Source organism: Heterocephalus glaber, unplaced genomic scaffold (assembly GCF_053883595.1).
Source record: "Heterocephalus glaber isolate CG9 unplaced genomic scaffold, H.glaber_assembly_v1.0 deba00001457, whole genome shotgun sequence".
NCBI classification, from domain to species: Eukaryota; Metazoa; Chordata; class Mammalia; order Rodentia; family Bathyergidae; genus Heterocephalus; species Heterocephalus glaber.
Genome location: NW_028258305.1, coordinates 9,237,162 through 9,253,335, shown reverse-complemented (window position 1 = coordinate 9,253,335; position 16,174 = coordinate 9,237,162). Strand labels below are relative to the sequence as shown.

The 16,174-nt window shown below is 39.9% G+C and overlaps 1 long non-coding RNA gene across 1 annotated transcript in view; it reads right to left on the bottom strand.

Annotated features, from left to right (window-relative positions):
• LOC147826953 (uncharacterized) overlaps positions 1 to 16,174 on the bottom strand; it is a 58,040-nt gene that overhangs the window by 20,245 nt on the left and 21,621 nt on the right. The gene's annotated exons all lie outside the window — the stretch shown is intronic.

Here is a 16,174-nt window from a genome sequence, read left to right as displayed (position 1 = left end):
AAACTCCAGTCACGGTACCGCACCTTTAAATCTCATTAAGCCCCTTCTAGGTATCAAAGGTGGCCAGTCCGGCCATTTCCTGAGCCCTGTCAAGTGTGGGTTACAGGAAGTTGACAAAAGAGCTTCCATCAGCCTAGCCAAAATTCACATGCCCTATTATTAAAATGCTGCCTAGTTTGATCGCCCTCTTAATCTATCAAAACTCCAAAAGGATAATCTCTTAAAAGCTTCCCCTTTTCCCACCCTTCCAACTCCCAAGTCCTTTTCTTTGTTGCTTAAATCAAGGTAAGTTGATTTTGCACAAAGTTTGGAGGAGAGACATGCTGGTAGCCGGTAGCTGACAAAACAAACATAAGACTTTTCTACCTGGAAACTATTCTCTTTGATTCAAGACTGAATGTCACCACTTTATAAACAAAGAAGATGATTAAAAATGCTGCCCTTTTTTTTTAACCCAGAATCTCACAGTACCTAGCACTCTTAAAAAAAACCCAGAGAGCACACCAGAAGAATACTCAAAGGGATTATGTGCTCTTTGCTGATTTTGTTTTATAAACCACAGACTATTGAAAGAAAATAGAGCCTCCTATCCAGGTGTCCCTGCTTGGCAAAATAATGGATGCAGATTAATGTGATCTGGAGGTAAAGGACATTAACACCCCCAGACCCCTAACAGGCATACTACCAGGCAGGCTCCAGAGAGGCCTTGAATAGCAGAGCAAGATTCACTTTTACCCTAGGCCTCTCCAGATAATGGTTTTATTCCAGGTAGAAGGCCCCTAGCAGCAAAATGGGTGTGCAAGATGGACTGCCTGCATTACTGATTTAACATGGCCAGCTGACAGTACATTGTACCTCCTTTTATTAATTTCCACGAGGTACATCTTTCTCTAAACTGAATTGTCTCTGATTTAAAAGCCAGAGTGTCTTTGTGGGTGTCTTTCCCCTCACAAAGAAACTGAATCCCATCTCAACACAGCTACTCAAAGGCAGCCTGGTGGCTGTTACATACTGAGGCGAGCTTTTGTGCTGCTGAAGGTTACACAAGAACCGCGCTGTGAACATAATTTTTGATCATCCTTATTTAAATATGCTGTGTGTCAATCTGAGAAGTTTGAAAAACATTATAATTATAAAATATATTCCGGCTCTATAATCAGTATTGTTTGTTATAGTGGACTGAGTGGTAATAAGGATTTCAATGTGTAATCCATGGAACTTGCAAACATCTATTTTACATGTTCATTTAAAGAATACTCTGGGAGGAAGGAGGACAAATAAAAGGGGACCATACTGGTCACTAGCAGGTTTTATGCTGGGTCATCCTTTCTGAAATGGCAGTACTGATGATATACCGTGAATGAACTGCCCTCACCCTGGGGGACATTAGGTCCATTAACTAATTGACTACCACCTCAATTTAACTTTCATCTTGTGTGGGACCTTACAGAACTTAATCTAAGCCAGCAAAGTTTCCACTGTCACCTTCAAACTCTTTGTGTGTGTGTGTGTGCGCGCGCACGTGCGCGCGCGCTTAAGAGGCTAGAGAAGGAGGCAAGGGAAAGAGAGCCCATCAACACATCTGCCCTAAGAGGCCAATTAAGTGTGGATTTTATTTATTTATTTATTTATTTATTTATTTTATTATTTTTTATTTGGTACCAGGGATCGAACTCGGATCCTTGCACTTGCACAGCAGGCGGCGAAACCACTGAGCTAAATCCCCAGCTGAGTGTGGATTTTAAAAGAAGTCTCTGATGCACCCTTAGCTTAGCCTCCACTTCACCTTGAAAATGCTTAGCAACCTGTCCATTCACCTTCTGCCCTGGGCCAGCCTTCTTCTCATCTACCTCCAACAACGACCTCAGTTTGACAACAGGGCTATCTCACAGTACTCTGTGGCCTCGAGAATGTACTGGACAGAGTGGATTTCTTTCCTGGGTATCCCTTGTGAACCATCACAATGAGACAAGTTCCAGGTGAGAGGCAACATTGCCTTCACTGGCTTCCTTCCTTCTATGAGGTCAACCCCACAATTTTTAGGCTGCCATAAGGACCCTCTTATTCACAGTCTCCCTCAAACTGGAATCTCTGCCACTCACCATGGCTTGTGCCTTTCCCCATGCTCTAAGAGTACTCGCTGGCCCTCCTGCTCAATCCCTCTAGATCATCTCAGGTCCAATATGGCCCAACCACCTCCCCAGAACTCCACATTGGGACTGATGCTCAGAGCCTCTCATCTGACATGGGTTGTACACCATCTTTGGCAGTTACAAAACTTTAGAATAGGAAGAGGCCTTACATATCATCTAGCGCAGCATACTTCCCCATTCTGCAATGGGAAAATTCAAAGCATAGACACAGGTTTCCCAGCCCCTAGGCTAGCGGTCTTTCCCTGGGCCATGCAGCTTCATAAGGTTCTGGAGAGCAAACTTCCAGTGTAACTGTACCCTCTCCTTGATGCCCTTCCTGAGGAAGACCATGAAAGAACTGGCAGGTGAAATTCCTGTGCCATTTTGGTTAAGGTTGGATGACATCTCTGTGGCTATATGTTCTCATTTCATTATTCAAGACGTACATGTAGCTTTCTCCAAAGTTAATTACCTCTTATATAAAAACCAGGAGCCAGTCCCACCACCCAGAAGGAGACTCTCTCGCCACCATTCCATGCTCCTAGGGCAGAGAAGGTGAGCCAGTCCTAGCACCCAGAAGGAGGCTCACCCACCACCATTCCATGCTCCTAGGGCAGAGAAGGTGAGCCGCATGGGTGCCAGAAGCACCTCCCCCTCCCCATGGAAATGAGAAGACACATAAACAAGCCTCAAAAACAGACTTCCAGATCACCTACAGCAACCCCAAAGGGAAACAAGATGGAACAATCTGATACTCAACCACCTGAACTCTCTGAACTGGCAACAAAAGAGGATCTGGGAAAAATGAACTCCAAAATAATTTCTCAGATAACAGCAAAGATTGTGCTCATAGTGCAAGACATGATTAATAAATCTAGAGAGGATACAGATAAAAAAATAGAGGATCTGAGGAACATGAAGGAATCCCAATGTAGGAAACAAATGGAATCCATAAAACAGATGCAAACAGATTTCCAGGAGATTACAAACTCCATCAAAAGTCTGCACAGCAGAATGAACCAATGTGGGGATAGAGTTTCAGATATAGAAAATAAGATTGCAATTAGTGACCAGGAAAAGATAAATCGCTTTAAAATTGTACAGGAACATGAGAAATCAATCCAGCAGCTGCTAGACAATGCAAAGAAGAATAACATAAGACTGACTGGAGTCAATGAAGAAAGTGGAGAGAGTGCAGATGGCATAAAAACACTGTTCACAGAAGTGATGGCAGAAAACTTCCCAAGCAGGGGAAAAGAACTTGACATACAGATAAGTGAGGCATATAGGAGTCCAATTAGTCCTGATCAAAAACAATCTACAGAGAACAAGCCAAATCAGCCTGCTGCAGACAGGCAGGACTGTGGACACCCTACTGAGGTCCCGAGTCATGCGGAACATGCCGAATCAGCCCAAGCCCTGGCAACAATCCACTGGACACCATGGCCCCCGCTTCTCTGTACAGGCACCTGGTTCCATACTACAAAGACGCAGAGGACACTGGACCACCAGACCATGGTACTGAGTCCTGCTGCTCCCAGCCCAGAGGTAGGGGCTGCTGAGCTATCGTCCCACTGCTCCTGGTCCAGAGGAAGGGGCTTCCTGGCAACCATCCCTCCCGCTGCTCCCAGCCCAGAGGAAAGGGCTTTTGGGCCACCTTCTGCCCTGTCGCTCCTGGCCCAGAGGAAGGGGCTTCTGGGCCAGCATCCCTCCTACTGTTCCTGGCCCAGAGGTAGGGGCTTCTGAGCCACCATCCCACTGGAACTGGACCAGAGCAAGGGGCTTCTCGGCCATGATCCTTCCCACTGCTCCCACCCCACACGAAAGGGCTTTTGGACCATCATCCCTACCACCATTCCCAGCCCCTGTCCCACCTCTCCCAGCTCAGAGGAGGTAATCCGTGCAGGCACTAACAGCCCCCTGCCCCAGTTGAAATGAGAAAACACATAAATAAATCTCAAAACCAGACTTCCAGATCACCTACAGCAACCACAAAGGGAAATGAGATGGAACACTCTGATACTCAACCACCTGGACCCACTGAACTGGTAACAAAAGGGGATCTGGAAAAAATGAAATCAGAAATAATTTCTCAAATAACAGGAGAAATTGTGCTCCTAGTGCAAGACATGATTAATAAATCTAGAGAGGAGCTCAGGAACATGATGGAATCCCAACATAGGAAACAAATGCAATCCATAAAAGAGATGCAAATAGATTTCCAGGACATGAAAAACTCCACTGAAAGTCTACACAGCAGAATGAGCCAATGTGAGGACAGAATTTCAGATATAGAAGATAAGATTGCAATTAGTGACCAGGAAAAGAAAAATTGCTTCAAAATTATAAGGGAACATGAGAAATCAATCCAGCAGCTGCTAGATGATGCAAAGAAGAATAACATAAGGCTGATTGGGCTCAATGAAGAAACAGGAGAGAGTGCAGATGACATAAAAAATCTCTTCACAGAAATAATGGCAGAAAACTTCCCAAGCAGGGGGAAAGAACTTGACATACAGATAAGTGAGGCATATAGGACTCCAAATAGCCTTGATCAAAAAAACTCTACACATAGGCATATAATTATTAAGATTCCAGAAACTCAACAGAAGAACAAAGTTCTATAAGCAGAGAAAAGAAACAAATCACATACAAAGGAAAGCCCATCAGAATCACAGCAGACTTCTCAACACAAACCATCAAGGCAAGAAGAGCTTGGAGTGACATATTCCAAGCCCTAAAAGAAAACAACCTCCAACCCAGATTGATGTACCCTGCAAAACTATCTTTCAAAATAGATGGAGAAATAAGATACTTTCATGACAAAGAGCAACTTAGGAACTTTGTGAATACCAAACCAGCACTCCAAAGAATTTGACACAATATCCTAGGAACAGACATTGAGGATCACAACCCCAGGAAGCAAAGCAGAATGAACCCATCTGGCATGAAAAGAAATTAAATGTAAAAGGGGAGAACACAACAAAAAGAAAAAGTCATGGCAATGACAAGTCAATACATTTCAGTTAAAACCATCAATGTTAATGGTCTCAATTCACCAATCAAAAGAAATAGACTGGCAGAATGGGTCAAGAAGCAAAATCCAACAATATGCTGCATACAAGAAACACACTTAATTCAAAAAGAAACTCACAGACTGAAAGTTAAAGGGTGGAAAACAATACTCCATGCAACAGGAACCCAAAAAAAAGCAGGAGTAGCTATCCTCTTTGCAGATCAAGTAGATTTCAAACCAACACTGATTAAGAGAGATGAAGAAGGACACTACATCCGTCTAAAGGGAACAATCCAAGAGGAAGAGATGACAATCATAAATATCTATGCACCAAACACTAGTGCACCCAACTATATAAAACAAATACTAATGGACATGAAAAGTCATATATGCACTAATACAATTGTAGTGGGGGACCTCAACACCCCACTGTCACAAGTAGATAGATCAACTAGACAAAAAATAAGTAATGAAATACTAGAACTCAATCGAACTCTTAAACAAATGAACTTAACAGATGTTTACAGAGTGTTCCACCCCACAAAATCAGAATATACATTCTTCTCAGCTGCACATGGGTCATTCTCCAAAATAGACCACATACTCACACATAGAACATGTTTAAGTAAGTGCAAAGGAATTGAAGTTATCCCCTGTATATTATCAGACTATCGTGCGATGATATTGGAGATCCATAGCAAAAGAAACTCAAAAAATTTCATAAACACGTGGAAATTGAACAACACACTTCTGAATAACCAATGGGTCACAGAGGACATTAAAGAAGAAATCAGACAGTTCCTTTAATTAAATGACAATGACAATACAACATGTCAGAATCTATGGGACACAATGAAAGCAGTCTTATGAGGGAAATTCATAGCAGTGAATACACATATTAGGAAACAGAACGAGCCCAACTAAACAACCTGATGCTAAACCTCAAGCTTCTAGAAAAAGAAAAGCAGGACAACCCCAAAGCTCATACAAGGGAGGAAATTATAAAGATCAGAGGAGAAATCAATGCAATGGAGACTAAGAGAACGATACAAAAAATCAATGAAGCCAAGAGTTGGTTTTTCGAAAGAACCAACAAAATTGACAAACCTTTAGACAACCTTGTCAGAAAAAGGAAGGGAGAGGCCCAAATCCATGCAATTAGGAATGAAAAGGGTGAAATTACAACAGACCCAGCAGAAATCCAGAGGATCATCAATAACTACTTCCAGAACCTATATGCCAATAAGAAGGACAACACACAAGAAATGGACAGATTCCTAGATACATATGCATTACCAAAGTTGAACGAAGAAGACCTAAAAATTCTGAACAACCCAATATCAACCAATGAAATTGAAAATGTAGTTAAAAACTTAGCAACTAAGAAAAGCCCGGGCCCTGATGGCTTCACTGCTGAATTCTACAAGACATTTAGAGAGGAACTGCTGCCACTACTGTTTAAACTCTTCAATGAAATTGAAAGGGAAGCAATACTCCCAAATTCTTTCCTGGAAGCAAGCATCACCTTGATCCCCAAAGCAGAGAAAGACCCAACTGAAAAAGAGAACTATAGCCCAATCTCACTAATGAACATAGATGCAAAATCCTTAATAAGAGACTGGCAAACAGAATTCAGGAGATCATCAAGAAGATCATACACCCTGATCAAGTGGGATTCATCCCAGGGATGCAGGTTGATGTATATTGATATACGTATATTGATGGTTCAATATACGCAAATCAATCAATGTAATACACTATGTCAATAGAGCCAAGGACAAAACCATATGATTATCTCCATAGACACAGAAAAAGCATTTGACAAAATCCAACATGTATTTATGTTATACAAACAATTGGAATAGATGGTCTCTACCTCAAACTGATAGAAGCCATCTATGAAAAACCAACAGCCAATATCATACTAAATGGTCAAAAACTGAAATCCTTCAAACTAAAATCAGGAACAAGACAAGGATGTCCACTATCACCACTCTTGTTCAATATAGTTCTGGAAACATTAGCCACAGCAATTAGACAAGAGAAAGAAATAAAAGGAATAAAGATAGGTAATGAAGAAATCAAACTGTCATTATTTGCAGATGACATGATACTGTATATAGAAGACCCCAAGAACTCCAACAAAAGTCTTCTAGACTTAATAACCAAATTCAGTCAAGTAGCTGGTTACAAGGTCAACACACAAAAATCAATAGCTTTCCTCTACACCAATGACAGACTCACTGAGAGAGAAATAGGGCAAATAATTCCTTTCACAATACCATCCAAAAAACTGAAATACCTAGGAATCAACCTAATGAAAGAAATCAAAGACCTCTTCTCTGAAAACTATGGCACTCTGAAAAGAGAGATTGAAGATGATATCAGAAAATGGACAGACATCCCCTGCTCCTGGGTAGGAAGGATTAATATAGTGAAAATGGCCATACTTCCAAAACTGCTATATAGATTTAATGCAATTCCAATTGAGATCCCAGCAGCATACTTCATGGACCTTGAGAAAACAATCCAAAAATTCATTTGGAGCAAGAAGAGACCCAGAATAGCAAAAGCAATTCTAGGTAACAGAGACATGGCAGGGGATATCACAATCCCCAACCTGAAACTATACTACAAAGCTACTGTGATAAAAACAGCATGGTACTGGCAAACAAACAGACCTGAGGACCAGTGGAACAGATTGGAAGAGGCAGAAACACCGCCAGACACACTCAGCCATCTCATCTTCGATAAAGGAGCCAAACACCCTCACTGGAGTAAAGATAGCCTCTTTAATAAATGGTGCTGGAAAAATTGGGTTTCAACTTGCTAAAGATTAAAACTAGACCTATATCTCTCACCATGCACTAAACTAAAATCAAAATGGATTAAATATCTAAATATTAAAATAGAAACTCTGAACCAGTAGAAACAGAGGTTAGGTAGAACCCTTGAAGACATCAGTGTAGGAAAAGATTTTATGAACAAAACCTCCGTTGCCCATGAACTAGCGCAAACAATCAACAAGTGAGATCTCTTCTTATTAAAAGGCTTCTGCACAGCAAGAGAAACCACCAGCAGTGTGAAGAGACAATCCACAATATGGGAAAAAATCTTCACCTGCTCTTCCTCAGACAAAGGTCTACTATCTCGAATCTATAAAGAACTTAAAAAGATCAGACCTCCCAAATTTAAAGACCCAATCCAAAAATGGGCATCTGAAATGAACAGACATTTCTCTGACAAGGAAGTAGAAATAGCAAATAAATACATGAAAAAATGTTCAACATCACTGGTCATTTGAGAGATGCAAATGAAAACAACGCTGAGATTCCACTTCACTCTAGAAAGAATGGCTGCTATCATGAAATCAACCAATAACAAATGCTGGCAGGGCTGTGGGGAAAGAGGAACCCTGCTCCAGTGCTGGTGGCCATGTAGACTGTTGCAAGCACTGTGGAAATCAATATGGAGATACCTCAAAGAACTAGGACTGGAAGTTCCATTTGACCCCACTATTCCACTGCTGGGGATCTTCCCCAAAGAATTAAAAGAATCATACCACAGTGATATTTGTGTGCCCATGTTCATAGCAACACAGTTTGTGATAGCTAAAACTCGGAAACAGCCCAAATGCCCATCAACTGGAGACTGGATAAAGAAAATGTGGGGTTTTTTATAAAATGGAGTACTACTCAGCCATAAAAAATGAGAAATTAGAGACATTTATAGCTAAGTGGATGCACATTGAGGCGATACTCTTAAGTGAAATAAATAGCACACACATGTATAAATATCAGTAATTTCTCTGGTGTGAGAAACTGAAAGTGTAAATAAGGGCCAAATGTACAATAAGTAATGTGAAATAGGAAGAAAAGGGGCAAAGGGGAAGGAAGTGGGAGGGCTAGAGGAACGGATAGAAGGGAATGGGATTAATATGAGAAAATGGAAAAATAGGAACAAAATCTTTGCAAATAGGGAGGAATGGAGGGGTTGAAGGGAGGCCTGGGCAAGGGTGAAAAATAAGAACCAAGAGAGACTATGTAAAGGTGCAAATTTCCAATGATGAATGTCATTATATTGTATACCTAAAATGTACCAATGATTAGAATGAATAATTGATAATGCAAAATAGGAAGAAAAGGTGCAAAGGGGTAGGGGTAATGGGAAGGGCAGGGGAAAGGAAAGAAGGGAAAGGAAAAATGATGAGAAATGGAAAAAATGGAACTAAAGTCTTTGTAAATAGGGAAGGGTGGAGGGCATGAAGGGAGGGCTAGGAATGGGGAAAAAATAAGAACCAAGATGCATTATGTAAAGGTACAATTCCCAATGAGAAATGTAATTGTGTTGTATACCTACAATGTACCAATAAAAGAATTTAAGAAAGTGCAAAAAAAAAATCTACACATAGGCATATAATAGTTAGGATTCCAGAAACCCAACAGAAGAACAAAATTCTACAAGCAGTTAGAGAAAAGAAACAAATCACATACAAAGGAAAGCCCATCAGAATCACAGCAGACTTCTCAATGCAAACCCTCAAGGCAAGAAGAGCTTGGAGTGATGTATTTCAAGCCCTAAAGAAAACAGCCTCCAACCCAGATTGATGTACCCTGCAAAACTATCTTTCAAAATGGATGGGGAAATAAGATACCTTCATGATAAAGAGCACCTCAGAAACTTCATGAATACCAAACCAGCACTCCAAAAATTTTAGACAATACCCTAGGAAAAAACAATGAGGATCACAACCCCAGGAAGCCCAGCAGAATGAATCCACTGGGCATGACAAATTAAATGCAAAGGGGGAGAATCCAACAAAAAGAAGAAGTCATGACAAGGCTTTTAAAAATTTTAACTTCATCTCCCTAGTGAGTGTATAATTCAATCTTTTTATTGTACTGATTAGTATTTTTCTGATTGTAGAGTTGCACACCTTTCCTTGTGCTGTACTGGCTATTTATCATCTTCTTATGTCTACTTTTTAATTGGGTTGTGTATTAATGAGCTGTAAGAGTTCTTTATATTTTCTGGTCATAGGTTATATGCATTGTAAATATGGTCTGTTTAAGGACTACTTTTCATTTTAATGATGTCATTTAAAGTTCTAAATTTTGATGGAATCTCATTTATCAATTTTTTCTTTTATACATCATGTTTTTTGTATCCTAGGTAGTTCTTGTCTACCCTAAATTCATAAACATTTTCCCTTTTAATTTCTTTTTAAAGTTTCATACTTTTAGGCTTTCGTATTTGGGTTCATAGATCCCTTCAAGTTATTTTTATGTATGGATATAAAGGGTCGAGGTTAATTTTTTAGATACAGATACCAGGTGTTCTAGTGCCATTTGCTGAAAACACTGTCTTTTTCTTGGCTCTTGAATTGAGTTTATATTCTATAAAATGTTAATGTTAAATAATCTTTCAAAACTTAGTGGACCGTGTATGTGTGGTTTTATTTCTAGATTCTCTGTTTTATTCCAATGATCTATATGTCTTTCCTTATACCAACACTGCCTTGATTACTGTAGCTTTATAAGAAGTCTCATAATTAGGTACTAAACATCTTGCAACACTGTTTTTCTTTTCCTTTTTACTCTTCAAGGTCCTTTGTACTCCTACATAACTTTTAAATTTCAATATCCAATTCTTCATTTGTAGCAAATTTTTATATATACCTTGTGTTTTCTAATCCTGCTAAATTCAAATGCAAGTTCTAGGGGCTCCTAGAGATTTCTTAGTATTTTCTCTGTAGATGATCATTTCATCTACATATAAAGATTTTGCTTCTACCTTGCCAATCCTATCCTAATTGTGTCATTTTATTGCCAGACTATTTTGGTTTGGGCCTAGGTTTCAAAGTTTAATGGACAGATGAAGAGTAAGCATATCTGCCCTTGTTGCCCACCTTAAGGAGAAAGCATTGTATCTTATCCATTCATATAAGGTGTTCTCGCTGGAAGTATGAAGTACATGTCTTTAATCTGTTGAGAAGGTTCTGTTCTACTTCTAGTCTCCTGATAGCTTTTACCATGAACAGCTATGGAATTTAGTCCAATACTTTTTCTCCAACTAGTGACAGGATCATATGGCTTTTTCCTTTCCTCTGTTAAAATGATGACTTTTGGGGGTGGATCTTCCAATGCTGAACCAACACTGCCATCCCTATAACAAAACCTCTTTTTCTACATACTGCAAGATCTGACTTCTAATTGTTTTGTTAAACAAATTTCTATCTATGTTCATACTTTTTTATTCTATTATCTTTATCCAGTTTTAGGATTAGCATAATGTTGAGTTCCTAAAATGAGAGGAAAAGTGTTCCTTTTTTTTTCTGCTTTAAATGTTTAATATAATTTATCAGTTAAAATGTATATGAGCCTGTTGTTGTCATATAGGTAGGTTTTTAAGCTAGGAATTGACTTTCTTTCATAGGTGCTATTCAAATTTTATATTTCCTCCAGAGTTAGTTTCATTAATTTGTCTTCCAAGGTACTTCTTAGAAGTTGTCAAATTTATTTCAAAACAGATTTTTGAAATATGCTTTCTATATCCTTTTAAATTCTGTAAAATCTGTGGTAATGTCTCCTAGGTCTTGATATTTTAATTTTAAAAATGTATAATTGATATTGTGTAATAGGAAGTAAAGGTCTAAAGGAACAGGGGAAGTGGGAGGGGTAAGGGAAAGGAAAGAAGGGAAAAGAGAAAATACGAGAAGAGAAAAAAATGGAAACAAAGTCTTTGCAAATAGGGAAGGGTGGAGAGGGTGAAGGCAGGGCAGGGGAAGAGGAAAAAAAATAAGAACCAAGATACTCATGTAATGGTACAAGATCCCAATGATGTATGTAAATGTATTTTATATCTAAAATGTTCCAATAAACTTAATGGGGGAAAAAAATAAAAACCAGCCTGTCCTCATTGCACTCTTTTCTCTTTTCCCCTCTTCCCCTTCCCCCCACCAACTCAGTCCTTGTCAAGGCAATACATGTCTTCCTTAACTGCCACATACATAGCTTTCCTTTCCCATTGGAGCACCATTAGCTTTCATTCCAAGATTCTAAGTCCTGGATCATGTGCTTGGGAGAGACAAAGTTCAAATTCCAAGAGATGAGCTTCAAAAGGAAGGAAGTAGGAGCTTTGCCCGTCTCTGAGCCTTGGCCTGTCATCCTGAGCAGACTGAAGCACTCCCTACACTCTAGCAAGTCCATGTGGCCTCCGATGTGTGTGCTAGCTTACTTGCAATGCCTTTATTCCTTTCAGTGTAACATCAAGTTTACTAGACCTTTTTTGATTCATTCTTCATAGTTTGGAATCAATTTTTCTTTTAGACAAGGCCACTGAACTTAATAGGGAAGTCATATGAAAACACATAAGTAAGTAAGCAGTATGTGTTAAATCCAAGAGTAACATCAACTTGGGGTAGACATAGGAAACTTTGTAGAGGAAAGAGGATTTGAAATGGGCCTGAAGAGACAAATTAGATTTGTACTGAATGTTTCAAGTAGAGAATGTGAGACGAAGTCATATGTGTGAAATATGATATGCCAAAAGACAATTAAGCAAGATGAACTATGAGTTACAGAAGATCCTCAACAACACACCTATAGATAGTCACAAGAGAAGTGCAACAAAGATGTCTCACCATCTCTTAGGTGAGTGGTAAAGGGGGGAAGGGCAGAGGGTGGGAAGGGAGAGACCTCTTGAGACAGAGCAGCCAAATATGGCACCCAGCCAAAGGCAGAGGCCTCACAGAGAGCTAGCAGTGAATGTTGGGAAGGGCCCTGGGGACATCTTCCCTGCCTGTTTCCCTCTCCCTGCCAGCAGTAGCCACAGAAGGGATAATAAAATATTAATTCTATCTGATCTAAGGTCACCCAGGCAGGATAGTGTCACAGGATACTTCAACGAGCCCAAATGGAGCTCATAGCCTGTCTGTGAAGGAAGAACTCTCCCAGCCCAAGTCCAAAAGGTGCTCATGTTACAGGAAGAAGCAGGAAGCAGGGCCCATAACTAACCATGGGACCCATGGAGACTTCAAGGCCTCCAGGACTGTGTTATGGCCATGCAGGTAGAAAGGCATCCACCTCTTTCCACCTTGCTCCTTCTCACTGCTATAGTGAGCTGTTCTGAACAGTGTCACTCCAGAACTAATAAAATGTGATAGTCTAATTGTATTAGCAATTTCCCATCATATTCTATTAATAAGTATCATATTGGTATCCATTTTCACTAATGTGACATGAAAGGCAGTAATGTGATTACTTTTTTAGTGAAAACAAATGCTAATGTAATTAAATGTTGACTACATAGGTTGTGAGATACAACAACCAGCAGGTATTTGGGGGGTTCTTCTTCTGAAAGAAAAAAAGTAAAGGTAGAGGGCAGTGTCAGTCAAAACCAGACACAAATGTTTCAAATAGGCCATGGAAATCAGAAAGAGCATTTACAAAATGAGAATGAGCTTTTCTGAAGTATATAAAAAATTTCTTTTTCTCCAGGCATGGTGGCACAAGCCTGTAATCCCAGCACTTGGGAGGCTGAGGCAGGAGGATTACCATAAATTTGAGGCCAGAGTGGGCTACATAGTGAGTTCAAGGCCAGCCTGAACTACATAGTAAGACCCTGTCTCAAAAAACCAAAATAAAAATTTCTTTTTTTATCCAGAGAACTTCATACAGTTGGAGCCTTCCCTTGGGTAGATTTATGTTTTGTTTCTTGTTTTGTTTTGTTGTTTTGATACAAAGTCTCAATGTGTTGCCTAAGCTGGCCTTGAACTCCTGGACTCAAGTGAGACTCCTATCTCAGCCTTCCATTAGCAGGGACTACAAGTATATACAGCCACACCCAGCACAGACAGGACTTTTCATAAATGCAGTTTGTATGCTGAGCATTTTGCTGAGCTCTTTATTTAATGCTTACATCAACCCTCCCAGGGAAACACTATTAACCTCATTTTCAAGTAAGGAAGTTGAAATTAAAAGTGTGTTTCCAGGGCCAGGTATTTAGCTCAGTGGTACTGCCACCTGCCTCGCAGTCACAAGGACCCAAGTTCGATCCCGGGAACCAAAAAAAAAAGTGTTGCCAAAGGCTAACAGGCAGGGAGAGAGAAGCCAAGTCTAGCTTGACTCTAAGTTTTGCCTTTTTCTCCAAAGAACCACCTTCCTTTGTGGGAAATAACTTTTCTTGCCAAAGTTACCAGAAACTCACTGAGGAAAGGAACTGTATTTCTCTAAATCCAGCAGAAATGGGAGTTCCAGATTTGACTGCTGCCTCCGCCTCCCACCAGCTCTGTGAGGTGGAGCTGAAGCTTGATCTCTGAGCAGGGCAGCAGTGTAACCTGCAGTCCAGAAGACACATCTGAGCCCGGGAGAACTAACCAGGTCGGATGCTGGGACAACACACAAGCCAGGGCTGTGCTAAGGAAATGGAGACAGGTGAGCCTTCAGAGCATCACACACACAATTGCGTGATAGGACTCTGGCTGAAACCACAAGGTCACCTCCAAACCTGAACACTTGGAGTCTATGACTACAGTAAGGGGATAAATATATTCACCTGGACAGGTCACCAGAAACACAAACTGAGGACTACTGAAAGCCAGATGAGTGTTCAGAAAGTAAGAGCTGTTCCCTACAAAACACTTACAAGTCATCCCTAATCTCACTGACTGTAGCCTGCTTTAGAGTTTTGCATTTTCTGTCCTAACTTTAACCTATTTTTAGACAGTGTAACTTTATATGTAAATATACACCTTTTTAATAAAAATGGTTGTTTGTGCCCTGTCAGCCTATACTTGCTTTTTCTCGTGTTAGTATATAAAGATTCGCCTAATAAGGTGAGCACTGTATAATATTCCATTGCATGGATGAAATCAGACATCTCACTATTTCCTCTATTACCAGACATATACAATGCAATCAGCTCTTTTACGAACCACCTCTAAAGGATGTACTGTTTATATATATCTTTTACAGACAAGATACTTCTGCTATTATTTTATTCTTAATTAGGTCTTGGATAAAAATAGTTCAAATTTTAATACATCCAACAATATACTCACCTGAAAAGCTATGCCAGTTTATACTCTTGTTACTACCACTGTACTAATCCATTCATTTCCCTGAATACTTACCAACATCTAGTGATTTTCACTTTTTCAAAGTACTGGGTGAAAAAAATTACATTATTATTTAATTTATTTTTCTTTAATAGCCAGTGATGTTGAGCGTCTTTTGAACATGTTTACCAGACATTGGTACATATGCTATAAATTACCTCTTCACATTTTGCCCATTGTTCTGTGGATCTTTGGTACATTTATTTTCTACTTTTAATCCCTTTATATGCATTAAGCATATTAATCCTTTATATGGCATGCAAATATCTTCTCCCAGTTGCTCATTTGTCTTTCAATTTTTGTCATGTAGTTTTTGTCTCTATTGATCCTGTTGCCAGTCTGTTTTTTCTTCTTAAAAGGGTCCTACCTTCTTCTGGTGGGAAGCTGGGTCCCAACTCTTTCTGAAAGGTATTCTTTTCCCGAGTTTAGTACAACAGTGTCCAAGTGGAAATGCAGAGCACAGGAACCCTCGGCTCCGGAGTCAGAGAGGAGCCTGTGAGGGAGCAAGGCCTCGTTGCTCTAAAGGAGGTCAGAGGTAGCCTGTCTTCTTCTTCTTCCCTTCTAAAATGCCTCGAAGGGCATAGAAGAGTAGATCCACATCACTAAGGATCTGGGGTCTTAACTCAGAATTCCAGTGAAAGGAAAAATGTTCCTAGAAATGTGTTTCATTTTAACAATTCATTAGAACTTTGTTTTCTACTTAAATTTATTGGTGTTTTTCTAAACTCTAATATTTTGATTACTAGCAACTAAGTTATCTGCTGCTTTGAATCATTCCCCAGGCTGCTGGGACAGCACTGGGTCCCTCCAGCAGTCCCTGAACCCCAGTTTTAGGTGCACCAGTTACAGGCTCTCCAAGCTCTATGGGTGTCTCAAAGGGAAGTGCTGTTAATATTATCATTGCAATTA